Here is a 13,363-nt window from a genome sequence, read left to right as displayed (position 1 = left end):
TTGACTCATATGTCCCAAATCCATTTTTATTCCAAAGAATAACCATGAATGAACATCAGTTCAAACTATAATAATCTTTCTCGTTTAAATCCCAGAGGATATACTTTAGAGCAAACACAAATCCCTACAAATCATACTGGGATAAATTAAGTTAACAAGACTAACAGCTTGTGTCTTCAAATGTAGCACTATTTTTGAATCTTTAATCTATCTAAGGATGTGACTGACTGTAAACTCACACATCTAATAGAAATACATAATGATCATAAATACATAAGATTTCGTATATGTTCTGTACTGAGTTGACTTCAGTCTCTCTTGAATTTTGCAGTTGGTTGAGAAATTTTGTTTAAAATAAACTATTTCTGGAGCAAGAAATTTAATTTTCAAGATGACTATATTTACCTTCCTTTATGTGTTGTATGAGGTCTCTAAGCAAGATGTGGGTTTTAGCTTTTTTGGAGGCCCAAACTCCGGATGCTCAAATCTATACATTCTTTTCTCTTCTGTATAGTCTAGCAAGTGGGCAACACAAATAGCAGTAACTCTGTTGCTGTCCAAAAAGAGAGATATTCTTTATCAGTTCATTTGGTAGCTGATTGGAATGATCTAAATCCTTAATAATTCTTTTTTTTTGTTTTGTTTATTGTAGTAACATTAGTTTATAACATTGTATAAATTTCAGGTGTACATCATTATACTTGTATTTCTGCACAGATTACATCATGTTCACCACCCAAATACTAATTACAACCCATCACCACACGCATGTGCCGAATTATCTCTTTCGCCCTCCTCCCTCCCCCCTTCCCCTCTGGTAACCACCAATCCAATCTCTGTCTCTATGTGTTTGTTTATTGTTGTTATTATCTACTACTTAATGAAGGAAATCATACGGTATTTGTCCTTCTCCGTCTGACTTATTTAACTTTGCACGATACCCTCAATGTCCATCCATGTTGTCACAAATGCCTGGATTTCATCGTTTCTTATGGCTGAGTAGTATTCCATTGTGTATATATACCACAACTTCTTTATCCATTCGTCCCTTGATGGGCACTTAGGTTGCTTCCAAGTCTTGGCTATTGTGAATAATGCTGCAATGAACACAGGGGTGCATGTATCTTTACGCATTGGTGTTTTCAAGTTCTTTGGATAAATACCCAGCAGTGGAATAGCTGGATTATATGGTAGCTCTATCCTTGATTATTTGAGGAATCTCCATACTGTTTTCCATAGTGGCTGCACCAGTTTGCACTCCCACCAGCAGTGTGTGAGAGTTCCCTTCTCTCCAGATCCTCTCCAACACATGATGTTTCCTGTCTTGTTAATTATAGCCATTCTGATGGGCGTGAGGTGATATCTCATTGTAGGTTTGATTTGCATTTCCCTGATAGTTAATGATTTTGAACATCTTTTCATGTGTCTGTTGGCCATCTGTATATCTTCTTTGGAGAAATGTCTGTTCAGATCTTTTGCCCATTTTTTAATTGGGTTGTTAGTTTTTTTGTTGTTGAGATGCATGAGTTCTTTATATATTTTGGAGATTAAGCCCTTATCAGATATATGGTTTGCAAAGATCTTCTCCCAATTGTTAGGTTGTCTTTTCATTTTGTTGATGGTTTCCTTTGCTGTGCAGAAGCTTTTTACTTTGATGTAGTCCCATTTGTTTATTTTTTCTATTGTTTCTCTAACCCGGTCAGATATGGTGCTCGAAAATATGTTGCTGAGACCGATGTCAAAGAGCGTACTGCCTATGTTTTCTTCTAGAAGTTTCATAGTTTCAGGTCTTACATTCAAGTCTTTAATCCATTTGGAGTTAATTTTTGTGTATGGTGTAAGGTAAGGGTCTACTTTCATTTTTTTGCATATGGCTATCCAGTTTTCCCAACACCATTTGTTGAAGAGACTTTCTTTTCTCCATTGTATGTTCTTGGCTCCAGTGTCAAAGATTAGCTGTCAGTAGATGTGTGGGTTTATTTCTGGGCTTTCGATTCTATTCCATTGATCTGTGTGTCTGTTTTTGTGCCAGTACCATGCTGTTTTGGTTACTATAGCTTTCTAGTATATTTTGAAATCAGGGAGTGTGACACCTCCAGCTTTGCTCTTTTTTCTCAGGATTCCTTTGTCTCTTCGGGGTCTTTTGTTGTTCCATATAAATTTTAGGATTCTTTGTTCTATTTCTGTGAAAAATGTTGTTGGAACTTTGATAGGGATTGCATTGAATCTGTAGATTGCTTTAGGAAGTATGGACATCTTAACGATGTTAATTCGTCCAATCCAAGAGCATGGAATATCTTTCCATTTCTTTGTGTCTTCTTCAATTTCTTTCAGCAATGTTTTATAGTTTTCGGTGTACAGATCTTTCACCTCTTTGGTTAAGTTTATTCCTAGGTATTTTATTCTTCTTGTTGCAACTGTAAATGGGATTGTATTCTTAATTTCACTTTCTGCAACTTCGTTGTTAGTGTATAGAAATGCAGCTGATTTTTGTATGTTGATTTTGTATCCTGCAACTTTACCGTATTCTTTTTTTACTTCTAAATGTTTTTCGTGGATTCTTTAGGGTTTTCTGTATATAAAATCATGTCATATGCAAATAGTGAGAGTTTCACCACTTCCTTTCCAATTTGGATCCCCTTTATTTCTTTTTCTTGCCTGATTGCTCTGGCTGGGACTTCTAGTACTATGTTAAATAGGAGTGGTGACAGTGGGCATCCTTGTCTGGTTCCTGTTCTTAGAGAGATAGCTTTCAGTTTTTCACCATTGAGGATGATATTAGCTGTGGGTTTGTCATATATGACCTTTATTATGTTGAGGTACTTTCCTTCTATCCCCATTTTATTCAGAGTTTTTATCATAAATGGATGTTGTATTTTGTCAAATGCTTTCTCTGCATCTATTGAGATGATCATGTGATTTTTATTCTTCATTTTATTAATGTGGTGTATTACGTTGATTGATTTGTGAATGTTGAACCCTCCCTGCATACCTGGAATAAATCCCACTTGATCATAGTGTGTAATCTTTTTAACGTATTGTTGTATGCGATTTGCTAGTATTTGGTTGAGGATTTTTGCTTCGATGTTCATCAATGATATTGGCCTGTAGTATTCTTTTTTTGTGTTGTCCTTGTCTGGTTTTGGTATCAGGGTAATGTCGGCTTCGTAGAATGAGTTAGGGAGCTTCCCCCACTCTTCATTTTTTGGAAGTGTTTGAGAAGGATAGGTGTTAAGTCTTCTTTGAATGTTTGGTAGAATTCAGCAGGGAAGCCCTCTGGTCCTGGACTTTTATTTTTGGGGACGTTTGTTATTACTGTTTCTATCTCCTTACTGGTGATTGGTCTATTCAAATTCTCTACTTCTTCTTGATCCAGTTTTGGAAGGTTGTATGATTCTAAGAATTTATCCATTTCCTCCAGATTGTGTAATTGGTTGGCATATAGCTTTTCATAGTATTCTGTTATAATCTTTTGTATTTCTGAGGTGTCTGTTGTAATTTCTCCTCTTTCATTTCTGATTTTACTTATTTGTGCCTTCTCCCTTTTTTTCTTGGTGAAACTAGCTAAAGGTTTGTCAATTTTGTTTATCTTTTCAAAGAACCAGCTCTTGGTTTTATTAATTTTTTCTATTTTTTTTTAGTCTCTATTTCATTTATTTCTGCTCTGATTTTTATTTCCCTTCTTCTACTGATTTTGGGCTTTGTTTGTTCTTCTTTTTCCAGTTCCTTTAGGTGCATTGTTAGATTGTTTATTTGAGATTTTTCTTGTTTGTTGAGATAGGTCTGTATTGCTATAAACCTCTCTCTTAGAACCACTTTTGCTGTGTCCCTTCAATTCTGGCATGTCGTATTTTCATTTTCATTTGTATCCAGGTATTTTTTGATTTCCTCTTTGATTTATTCATTGACCCAGTCGTTGTTCAGTAGCATTTTGTTTAATCTCCACGTATTTGTGGCTTTTCTATTTTCTTCCTATAGTTGATTTCTACTTTCATACCGTTGTGATCAGAAAAGATGCTTGGTATTATTTCAATCTTCTTAAATTTATGAAGACTTGTTTTGTGGCCTAATATGTGATCAATCCTGAAGAATGTTCCATGTGCATTTGAAAAGAACGTGTATTCTTTGGTTTTTGGATGGAATGCTCTGTATATATGTACTAGGTCCATCTGTTCTAGAGTGTCATTTAAGGCCAAAGTTTCCTTATTGATCTTCTGTTTGGATGATCTATCCGTTGGTGTAAGTGGAGTGTTAAAGTCCCCTACTATTATTGTGTTATTGTCTATTTCTGTTTTTGTGTCTGTTAATAATTGCTTTATATATTTAGGTGCACCTACATTGGGTGCGTAGATATTTACAAGTGTTATATCCTCTTGTTGGATTGTTCCCTTGATCATTATGTGATGCCCTTCTTTGTCTCTTTTTACAGTTTTTGTTTTAAAGTCTATTTTGTCTGATATGAGTACTGCTACCCCAGCTTTCTTTTCATTGCCATTTGCATGGAGTATCTTTTTCCACCCCTTCACTTTCAGTTTATAAGTGTATTTAGGTGTGAAGTTTGTCTCTGGTATGCAGCATATTATGGGTCTTGGTGTTTTATCCAATCAGCCACCCTATGCCTTTTAATTGGGGCATTTAGTCCATTGACATTTAAAATAGCTATTGATAAGGATGTATTTACTGCCATTTTTTAACTTTTTTTCTCAGTGTTTTAGTAGTCTTTCTCTGTTCCTTTCTCCTTCTATACAGAATTGATGGTCTCTTCAATTTAACCTCTGTCTGAAAGCTCTACTCTTTAAATCCCCTCCTCCCTCATTTTATGTTTTTGATAGCATATCTAACCTCTTTTTTGTGCATTTGTATCCAATGCCCTCATCGTGGAAATAGATAATTTTTCCTAATTGTGGTCTTCTCTTTTCCCCTTAAATCAGTCCCTTTAACATTTCTTGTAGCACTGGTTTCTTGGTGACAAACTCCTTTAATTTTAACTTGTCTGGGAAATTTTTGATCTCTTCTTCCATTTTGAATGATAATATTGCTGGGTAGAGTATTTTTGGTTATAAGTTTTTTCCTTTTAGCACTTTGAATTTATTGTGCCACTCTCTTCTAGCCTGTAAGGTTTCTGCTGAGAAGTCAGGTGATAGCCTTATGGGGTTTCCTTTGTATGTAACTTGTCTTTCTCTTGCGACTTTTAGGATTCTCTCTTTATCTTTAATTCTAGACATTTTGATTATGATGGGTCTTGGTGTGGGCCTCTTTGGGTTTATCTTGTTTGGGGCTCTCTGTGCTTCCTGTACCTGGATGTCTGTTTCCTTCCTTAGGTTAGGGAAGTTTTCATCTATTATTTCTTGAAATAGATTCTCTGCCCCTTTGTCTCGCTCTTTGCCTTCTGGGACACCTATAACATGGATGTTAGTGTGCTTGATGTTGTCCCAGAGGTCCCTTAGACTGTCCTCACTTTTTTTATTTCTTTTTTCTTTTACCTGTTCAGCTTGGGTAATTTCTTCTAGTCTTTCGTCCAGCTTGCAGATCCGTTCTTCTGTATCCTGTACTCTGCTTTTGAGTCCCTCTAGTGAATTTCTCTTTTCCAGTATTGTATTCTTCATTTCTGATTGGGGTTCTTTTTTCTATCTTCCATTTCTTTGTTGACATTCTCACTGAGTTCATCTATTCTTCTCCCCAGATCAGTGAGCATCCTTAACACTCTTAGTTTGAACTCTCTGTCAGGTAGGTTGCTCATTTCTGTTTCACTTAGTTCCTTTTCTGGAGTTTTGTCCTGTTCCCTTACTTGGAATGTATTCCTTTGCCTCCTATTTTGACTCTTTCCCTGTGCTTGTGTCTAAGTATTAGGTAGGTCAGCTACATCTCCTGCTCTTAGATTGGTGACCTTATACAAGTGATGCCTTGGTGTTCTGCAGTGTGCTTCCCTCAGTTCTCAATGTTCCAGGGGTGACCCCTGTGTGGGCTATGTGTGTCCTTCTGTTGTGGCCTCTTTGCTCTCCCTGTATGTGCCCAGGTAGGCCGAGTTATGCTCCTGGTCAGCTGTTGTAATGCTCAGCTGTTTGTAGTTGTTGTGGGCCCTTTAGTCTCTTTATCAGGTGTGGGGAGCCCCAGCAAAGTTGGCTGCAAGTTCTAATACCACATTTGTGTTGCAGTATTTCTTTTAAGTGATTAGGCCCCCAACTTGGCAGGTTCTTAAGCTCAGGTACTTACAATTGTTATAAGCCTCCAGCCTTTAGGTCTCTTGTCAGCTCTCTGAGGATTGCAGCTGGGTGCGGGTCACCTCAGTCACAGGAGCATCCAATTGTTTCAGACTTTGGAAGGTGGGGCAAACCCCCTATGTGGGTCTTTGAGAAGCACAAGTCTTCTGCAGCTGACAAGCCCTGCCACCCACAGGTCCACACACACAGTCAACACAGTCCTGACCCGTGTGGTGGCCCCACCCTCCCACATTGGACCCAGTCTCTCCATGGCGGGAGCCCCACACAATCCACCACCGCCCCATACTCTCCACCCACTCCTTGGGCATGCCCTGCCCCACTGAAGTGGGCTCAGTTTCCAGGCTGCAGAGAATCCAGTCACCAATCTATGCAGTCCCACAAGTTGCCTCAGGGCTTGTTGTTGGGTGGGGCCAGAACTGGATTAAATCGGTGCTCTAGTGGGTGGGGCAGACCTGGGCTAACAGGCCCCAGGGAGAACTCCAATGGCATCTGTGTCAGCATGCCCACACCAGGCCACAACAATGGCCGCCGCCAACGTCCCCGATGCTGGAGAGGTCTCACCTCTCGCCGAGATGCACTCAGGGCCTATCAGGTGAGTCTCTGTTCACCAAAGCATTATGCACCTTTCTTTCTGGTGATTTTAGGATGCTTTCTGAAACGGGTGAGTTTGCGCATGGGCCCTTTAAGAGCTGGTTTTAATTTCTTTTTGAACCAGCTTTTCTGGTGGTACTCCCCAATGTTTTAGTAGCAGGCAAAGTCAGATATTATGCCCATTGTGTCAATTGTGCTGGGTCTGCAAAATGCTCACAGCGGCCTCAGGGCCCCGCGCCTCCAGGGAGGGCTGCGTACCTGTGGGCTGCTCCCGGGCAGCTGTGAGAAGCTGCGGCTCGTGAAGGCAGTGTTTTTCCTCTCCAGAAGGGAGTTTCTGCCTCTTCCACCTCAATTAGAATTGTCCTTTGTTGCAGGAGTTCTTCTTATCCAGTTTTCAGTTCTGTCTCAGGGGATATTTTTCCACGAGTAGTTGTAAATTGGCTGCATCTGCGGGAGGAGGTGAGTTCAGAGTCTGCCTACGCCGCCGTCTTACTTCTCTCCCCTTAATAATTCTTGACTGAGTTTGTAAACTGGCTTTTTCTAAGGAATGCAAAATGAATAATTGAGCAAAACCCAATCTAATCTAGAAATAAGTGTTATAGTGTTCATTAAATACAAGCATACCTTGGAGATATTGCAGGTTCAGTTCCAGACTACTGCAATAAAGAGAGTCACACGAATTTTCTGATTTCCCAGTGCATATAAAAGTTATGTTTATACTATACTGTAGTCTATTAAGTGTGCAATAGCATTAAGTCTAAAAACAAAGTACATGCCTTAATTAAAAATCCTTTATTGCTAAAAATGCTAACCATCATCTGAGCCTTCAGCAATTTATAATATCTTTGCTGGTGGAGGATCTTGTAAAAAATGAAATATCTGCGAAGCACAATAAAGCAAAGTGCAATAAAACAAGGTATGCCTGTAATTATTCTTACCAAAAAATTAATCATATGCATCCCCCATTCCCTACTTGTATCACTTAGTCCTATTGATTTTACTTTCTAATGTTTACTGAATCTCTCCCTTCCCCCTATTCCCACCGTTACTGCTTTAGTTTATGATGCCGTCACAAATGTCCCTGTCCGTTGTATTTTGTCCTGACTTCTTTCTCTAAATTTAGAATCTTCTAGGGCTGGCCCAGTGGCATAGTTGTTAAGTTCATGTGCTCCACTTCGGCAGCCTGGGTTTGCAGGTTCAAATCCCAGGCCCGAACCTACACACCACTCATCAAGCCATGCTGTGGCAGTGTCCCACATACAAAATAGAGGAAGATGGGCACAGATGTTAGCTCAGGGCCAATCTTCCTCACCAAAAGAAAAACAAATGCATAAGTAAATAAATAAGTAAAAGACCACCTTTAAATTTAGAATCTTCTGTCCTCTAGTCCGTTCTCCATTTCATTATCAGAACAATCTTTTCAAGACACAGCTCTTCATTTATCTTCTTGAGACAAAAAAAAAATACAAAACCAGAAACTTGCCTTGGCTTACAAATCTTTTACCTCCGGCTTCTTGCTAACCTGTCTTCAGCTGCTGCAAGCCCCATGACAGTAAGGATCAAATATCTTTTTCAATCATTTCTTTAAGATTGTTGGACTCAGAATGTTTATTTGAAAGTTATTTTTAAATACATATTTCAACACTAGGTAATATATCTGGATCCCTGAAAGGAAAGATTAAATTATGATTCTTTCATATTTTCCCCTCCACTTTCTGTTTATCATGCTGTGCAGTATATATATTTCATTTGCAGCCACAATTCCTCTGGCTATTTAGTTATTTTTTTATTACTTGATATTTAACCAACACTTCTTTATTCCTTCACTTAAAAAAAATTTACTTATGGGTTTAATTTCATCATTAAGTACATGACACAAAATCATTCCATGAGTATATTCAGGTTTGAAAATATCTCTCTGTTATAACAACCCTCTCCAGGCTTGTTTTAATACTTGTAAGTCATACTTTCATCCTCTGGAACTTATAGACATAGTTTAATTGTGTTGGGCTTTGAATAATGCTCAAGAGAAGTCTGAGGCCAACCTCAGCGTTAAGTTGTTTTGACAACCTGTATGACTGAAAAAACTTTTTCTTTATTTGGATGCGTCTTAATAAGAAACACATATATTATGAAGCCAATAAAAATTAAGCTTCAAGGTCACTCACTAGCAAGGTATTCACATAGGTCCTATGTTTATGGAAAAATAAGGTACTTCAGCCGCTTAAGATTTGTGTCTTATTCAATTCTGACTTTCCCTTTGTCATATAAAGTAAGGTTAGTGTGGCCTTAGGCATTTTGGGAATTGGGTTAACTAAAAATGAAGTTTACTTTGGTTTTAGTGTTATGTTTATGTGGTTCACAGTCAATTTTGTGTGCAGTTAAATTATTAGCAGCAGTCTAGGTGTTAAAATCACTTCCAGGAATAGTCCTCCCTCTCACTGTGCTGACTGTCCAGATATCAAGACACTAAGACACAGACGCAGAGATGACGGTACAATATGAGTACGTTCTGTGACGTCCAGCAATCGAATTATGTAGGCAGGAAAATAGTTTGAAAAGTATGAAGCTAGAATCTAGACTGTGAAACATTCTTCCAAATGTTAGGGGGAAAGGCTGCAAACTTTAATAGAAGTTTTCCTAAAACTTCCAGCAGTCTTAAAAATTACATGTCAGGGCCGACCCCGTGGCTTAGCGGTTAAGTGCGCGCGCTCCGCTACTGGCAGCCAGGGTTCGGATCCCAGGCGCGCACCGATGCACCACTTCTCCAGCCATGCTGAGGCCGTGTCCCACATCCAGCAACTAGAAGGATGTGCAACTATGACATACAACTATCTACTGGGGGGGCTTGGGGGGGGGGGAAGGAGGAGAATTGGCAATGGATGTTAGCTCAGAGCCGGTCTTCTTCAGCAAAAAGAGGAGGATTAGCATGGATGTTAGCTCAGGGCTGATCTTCCTCAAAAAAAGAAAAAAATTACATGTCATTGTTAAATAACATTTTGAGAAGCTGTAATAAGCTATTCTGAGTTCTCAATATTAAATAGTAACTTATACTAAAGGAAATAATTACCATTGTGTCCTTTTTGAGGAAAAAGCAGTGCAATATAGTTATCCTGTGAAAGAAAATAAAAATTAATGCTTTCAATAAACGTAGGGGAGAAAAGTATTGTAGTGGTGTATCAAAGATTTAATTAATGGAAATACTATTTTGTTTTTGGATTTTGTGGTATTAATCAAAACATTTTAAATTTGTAATTTGTTTTTTTCTAAATATTTACTTTGATATCTAATTTTGTATTCAAAATACTGTATTCTTTTTCTTAAAGAGAGACACCAAATTGGATAAGTTTTTGGCTAACTCCATCTGTGTCTTTAAATCTCTCATGCTGAGTCGAAATTTCCTGTTTTAAGGTTTGACTTTTCAATACAAAGGTACACTTTGTCTTTCATTGCAGTGAAATTTCTCTTCATTAAATCTCCCTAATGCTTTTTGATTTTAATGTCATTTATTCAGTGTTCTATTTGGGAATTATTTTTATAGTCTTTGTCCTTCATATATTTTTTTCCCCATAAGTGCCTTAATATATTTGTTAATATTATATGAGTTTATTGTGGTAGCTCTAATCTTTCCTCTGTGTCAGATATTGACTTTTCAGCTATGTCTATTGTGTTCCTAGCCAGTATTGCCAAATCAGCAACTCTAGGAAATTGTGAAAAATGCTGAACTTTACTAGGTCTCTTACCTCACCTGAGGCTTTGTTGCTGTTATTGTTTTCTCCTCCCCAGACTGTAAACAATCTGACTCCTAATTAAACTACATCAGTAAGAAATCTCAGAATTTGACCTTGTTACTTTCTTTTTTAGGAATTGCCTTGTGGTGTTCAGGAAGGGGTTAGAAACTAGTCATGCCAAAATTTTCCATATTTTTGCTTCTTCATATGGCCATTAGTATTCCAATTGTTTAAAATACATTGTTTAGTTTTTTGTGTGTTTCTCTTAGGTTTTTAAGAAATAGAAAGTATTTCATAAAACTTAATTCCCTCAAAATTATTTGGATGTTTTTGCATGTTTATTATTTTATTTTTCATATGGTTATGTTTAACCACATAGAATATATTTTGTGTGTGTGGATTTGTGTATTAGAAAATTCAGAGATTAAACCTTTTATGATGAGTAATGGGTCAACTTGTAAACTTGAACATTGTTTTCAATAATTTTCTAGTTTAGAACTAGAAAAGAACATCAAGCATACTGTACATTCTGTTCCTGTTTTTCCAATAGTTATACATGTACTTTCTTCTTTTATCACGTATATTACATAGGTTAGAAGAGTTATTTTTTTTTAAAGATTTTATTTATTTATTTTTTTCCCCCCAAAGCCCCAGTAGATAGTTGTGTGTCATAGCTGCACATCCTTCTAGTTGCTGTATGTGGGATGCGGCCTCAGCATGGCCAGAGAAGCAGCGCGTCGGTGCGAGCCCGGGATCCGAACCCGGGTCGCCAGCAGTGGAGCGCACTCACTTAACCACTAAGCCACAGGGCCGGCCCCAGAAGAGTTATTTTTAAAAGTATGTTCTATGAAATTCAAAGGCAAGAAGATGAAGGGGTTCTGGGTTCATGATCTTCTTAAATTCATGGCTGTCTCACTCCTATGTGATTCACCTATTACACTTCTGCAAACAATTTAATTTGACAAAAATATTCAGCTCATGAAAATTGTTTATTTTTCGTGAATAAATTCAATTAAAAAAATGATCTGAACAGTAGGCTCACAGCAAGCATTCTTTTCTTTTCCATGTATGTAATTAGCGTGCATCTCAGATATATTCACATATTTTTAAAAATCTTGTTCTTGATTTATTTTCCTTCTTATAATAATTTCATTATATTACTACACTTACTCTGCTTCATGAGCTCTTTTAAGCAGCCTGAACTCCCTTTCAGAACGAGAGTGCTAAACATTTATATTACGTATTTATTAATATTAAGTGTTAATCAAATACATATAAAATAAGCAATTAAGGGTATGCAACTGTCTTCTATTATGAACACATCCCTTTCATGCCCTCCAAATTCAAATTCCAAATTCTTCCTGCTGTTCAGTTATAAAATTTTTCTAATATTTCCTGCTTGGAAAATTATATTTTCTGAACTTATTATTAACAGAAATTTCCATTTCTGTAAAATAGACTTTTGTTGTTTCCTTTTTCCATCATTCAATTAACTCTCCCCCTAGCCTGCACAATGAGTTTTAGTGCAAAATTTTTTTTTGTACAATAGATCTGGATTATAAGCAATATATTATGGTTGACATGTTAATATGGAATAGTGGCTAACACCTGGATATGTTGAGGAAGCTTTTTAAAAGTTATATTGGGTTACTTTTTTACTTATTGATTAGTATTATAATTTGCTATTTGGCTATGATAAAGTAAGAGTACTACAATCTCACACAATGACAACTTCCATATCATTGGACATGGCTGTTAAAATATGTGAAAGCAACTTAGTACATACTGCAGTACATATCTTGAGTTGGTCAAACAACCATTATGAGGATATGTTTAATGATTTAGTTTTAATATTTCAACTGTCAAGTGTGTTAGTTTTCAACAGTAGATGCATTGCAACATTGGTACATTTTTTTGACCTAGGTTCTTTGTATGCTCGCTTTGGTGGAATGCTTTCAACATTCTGATTTTCTTCACTTATCCTCTATAATTTCAGAGCAATAAATTGCCTCAGTAAGTTTTATGAGATAGTTTCAGTCTCTGCATTATTTGAAAGACTTAGTGGTTCACAAGAAATCAGAGATAAATTTTATGTTTCTGCATTTAAAATATCTACTTCGTTGGAAATGAAATCAAACAGAAACTGAGATCCTATTATATTAGTGACAAAAGTACTGTGGTAGTATAATTTAGATTCGTTAATGCATTCGGTTATTCAAGACATGTTTATAGAGAGCCTACCATTTTGCCAGGCACTTGGGATAGAGGCGTGAACAAGTGGATGATCACATACATCCTGCTATAATAAAGATCATATTTTAGAGAGTGAATACAAACAGTGTATGTGTGCATGTGTGTGTACACCATCTACATGTACTGTGTAAGAAAATAGTAAGTGCTGTAGAAAGAAAAATGAAGCAGGAAAGTGAAGAGTGAGCATTTACAGAGGGGAGTTCAATTTTTAAAAAGTTGTTTAGGGAGAGCTCCTTGAAAAATCTATGATGGAATAAAAATTAACAACATGAGTGAGAGAGCAATGAAGATATATGATAGAAATTCCAGCCAAAGCTAAGAGCCAGTTCAAAGGCAATGATGTTGCAATACATTGGGGGAATGCCATAGAGGTCACTAAAAATGTAGCTGAGAAAGTGAAGGAATGAATAGTAGGTGAATTCAAAGAGGTCGTGCAGGACCAGACTGTGTGGATCTTGCAAAAAGAGCAGTGGCATAATATGATTCATGGTTCAAAAGGATAATTTTGCTGCCATGGTAAAAATGGACTGATAAAGACAAGGACAGAATTAAGAAGATGAGTTAGAA

The 13,363-nt window shown here is 37.1% G+C and overlaps 1 long non-coding RNA gene across 4 annotated transcripts in view; it reads left to right on the top strand.

The window, feature by feature from the left end:
* LOC131420152 (uncharacterized) overlaps window positions 1-13,363 on the top strand; it is a 69,101-nt gene that overhangs the window by 27,870 nt on the left and 27,868 nt on the right. The window contains exon 1 of one of the 4 annotated variants that reach the window (XR_009223489.1): window positions 6,789-6,813. The exons of the other annotated variants lie outside the window; for them this stretch is intronic. This is a non-coding gene — a long non-coding RNA (uncharacterized LOC131420152). Of the gene's footprint in view, window positions 1-6,788; window positions 6,814-13,363 lie in introns of those variants that run through there. 4 annotated transcript variants of the gene reach the window in all.

The sequence above is a fragment of the Diceros bicornis genome, chromosome 22 (genome assembly GCF_020826845.1).
Source record: "Diceros bicornis minor isolate mBicDic1 chromosome 22, mDicBic1.mat.cur, whole genome shotgun sequence".
Classification (NCBI taxonomy): Eukaryota; Metazoa; Chordata; class Mammalia; order Perissodactyla; family Rhinocerotidae; genus Diceros; species Diceros bicornis.
Note: the sequence above shows the minus strand (reverse complement) of the source record. Positions and strands in the feature narration are given on the sequence as shown.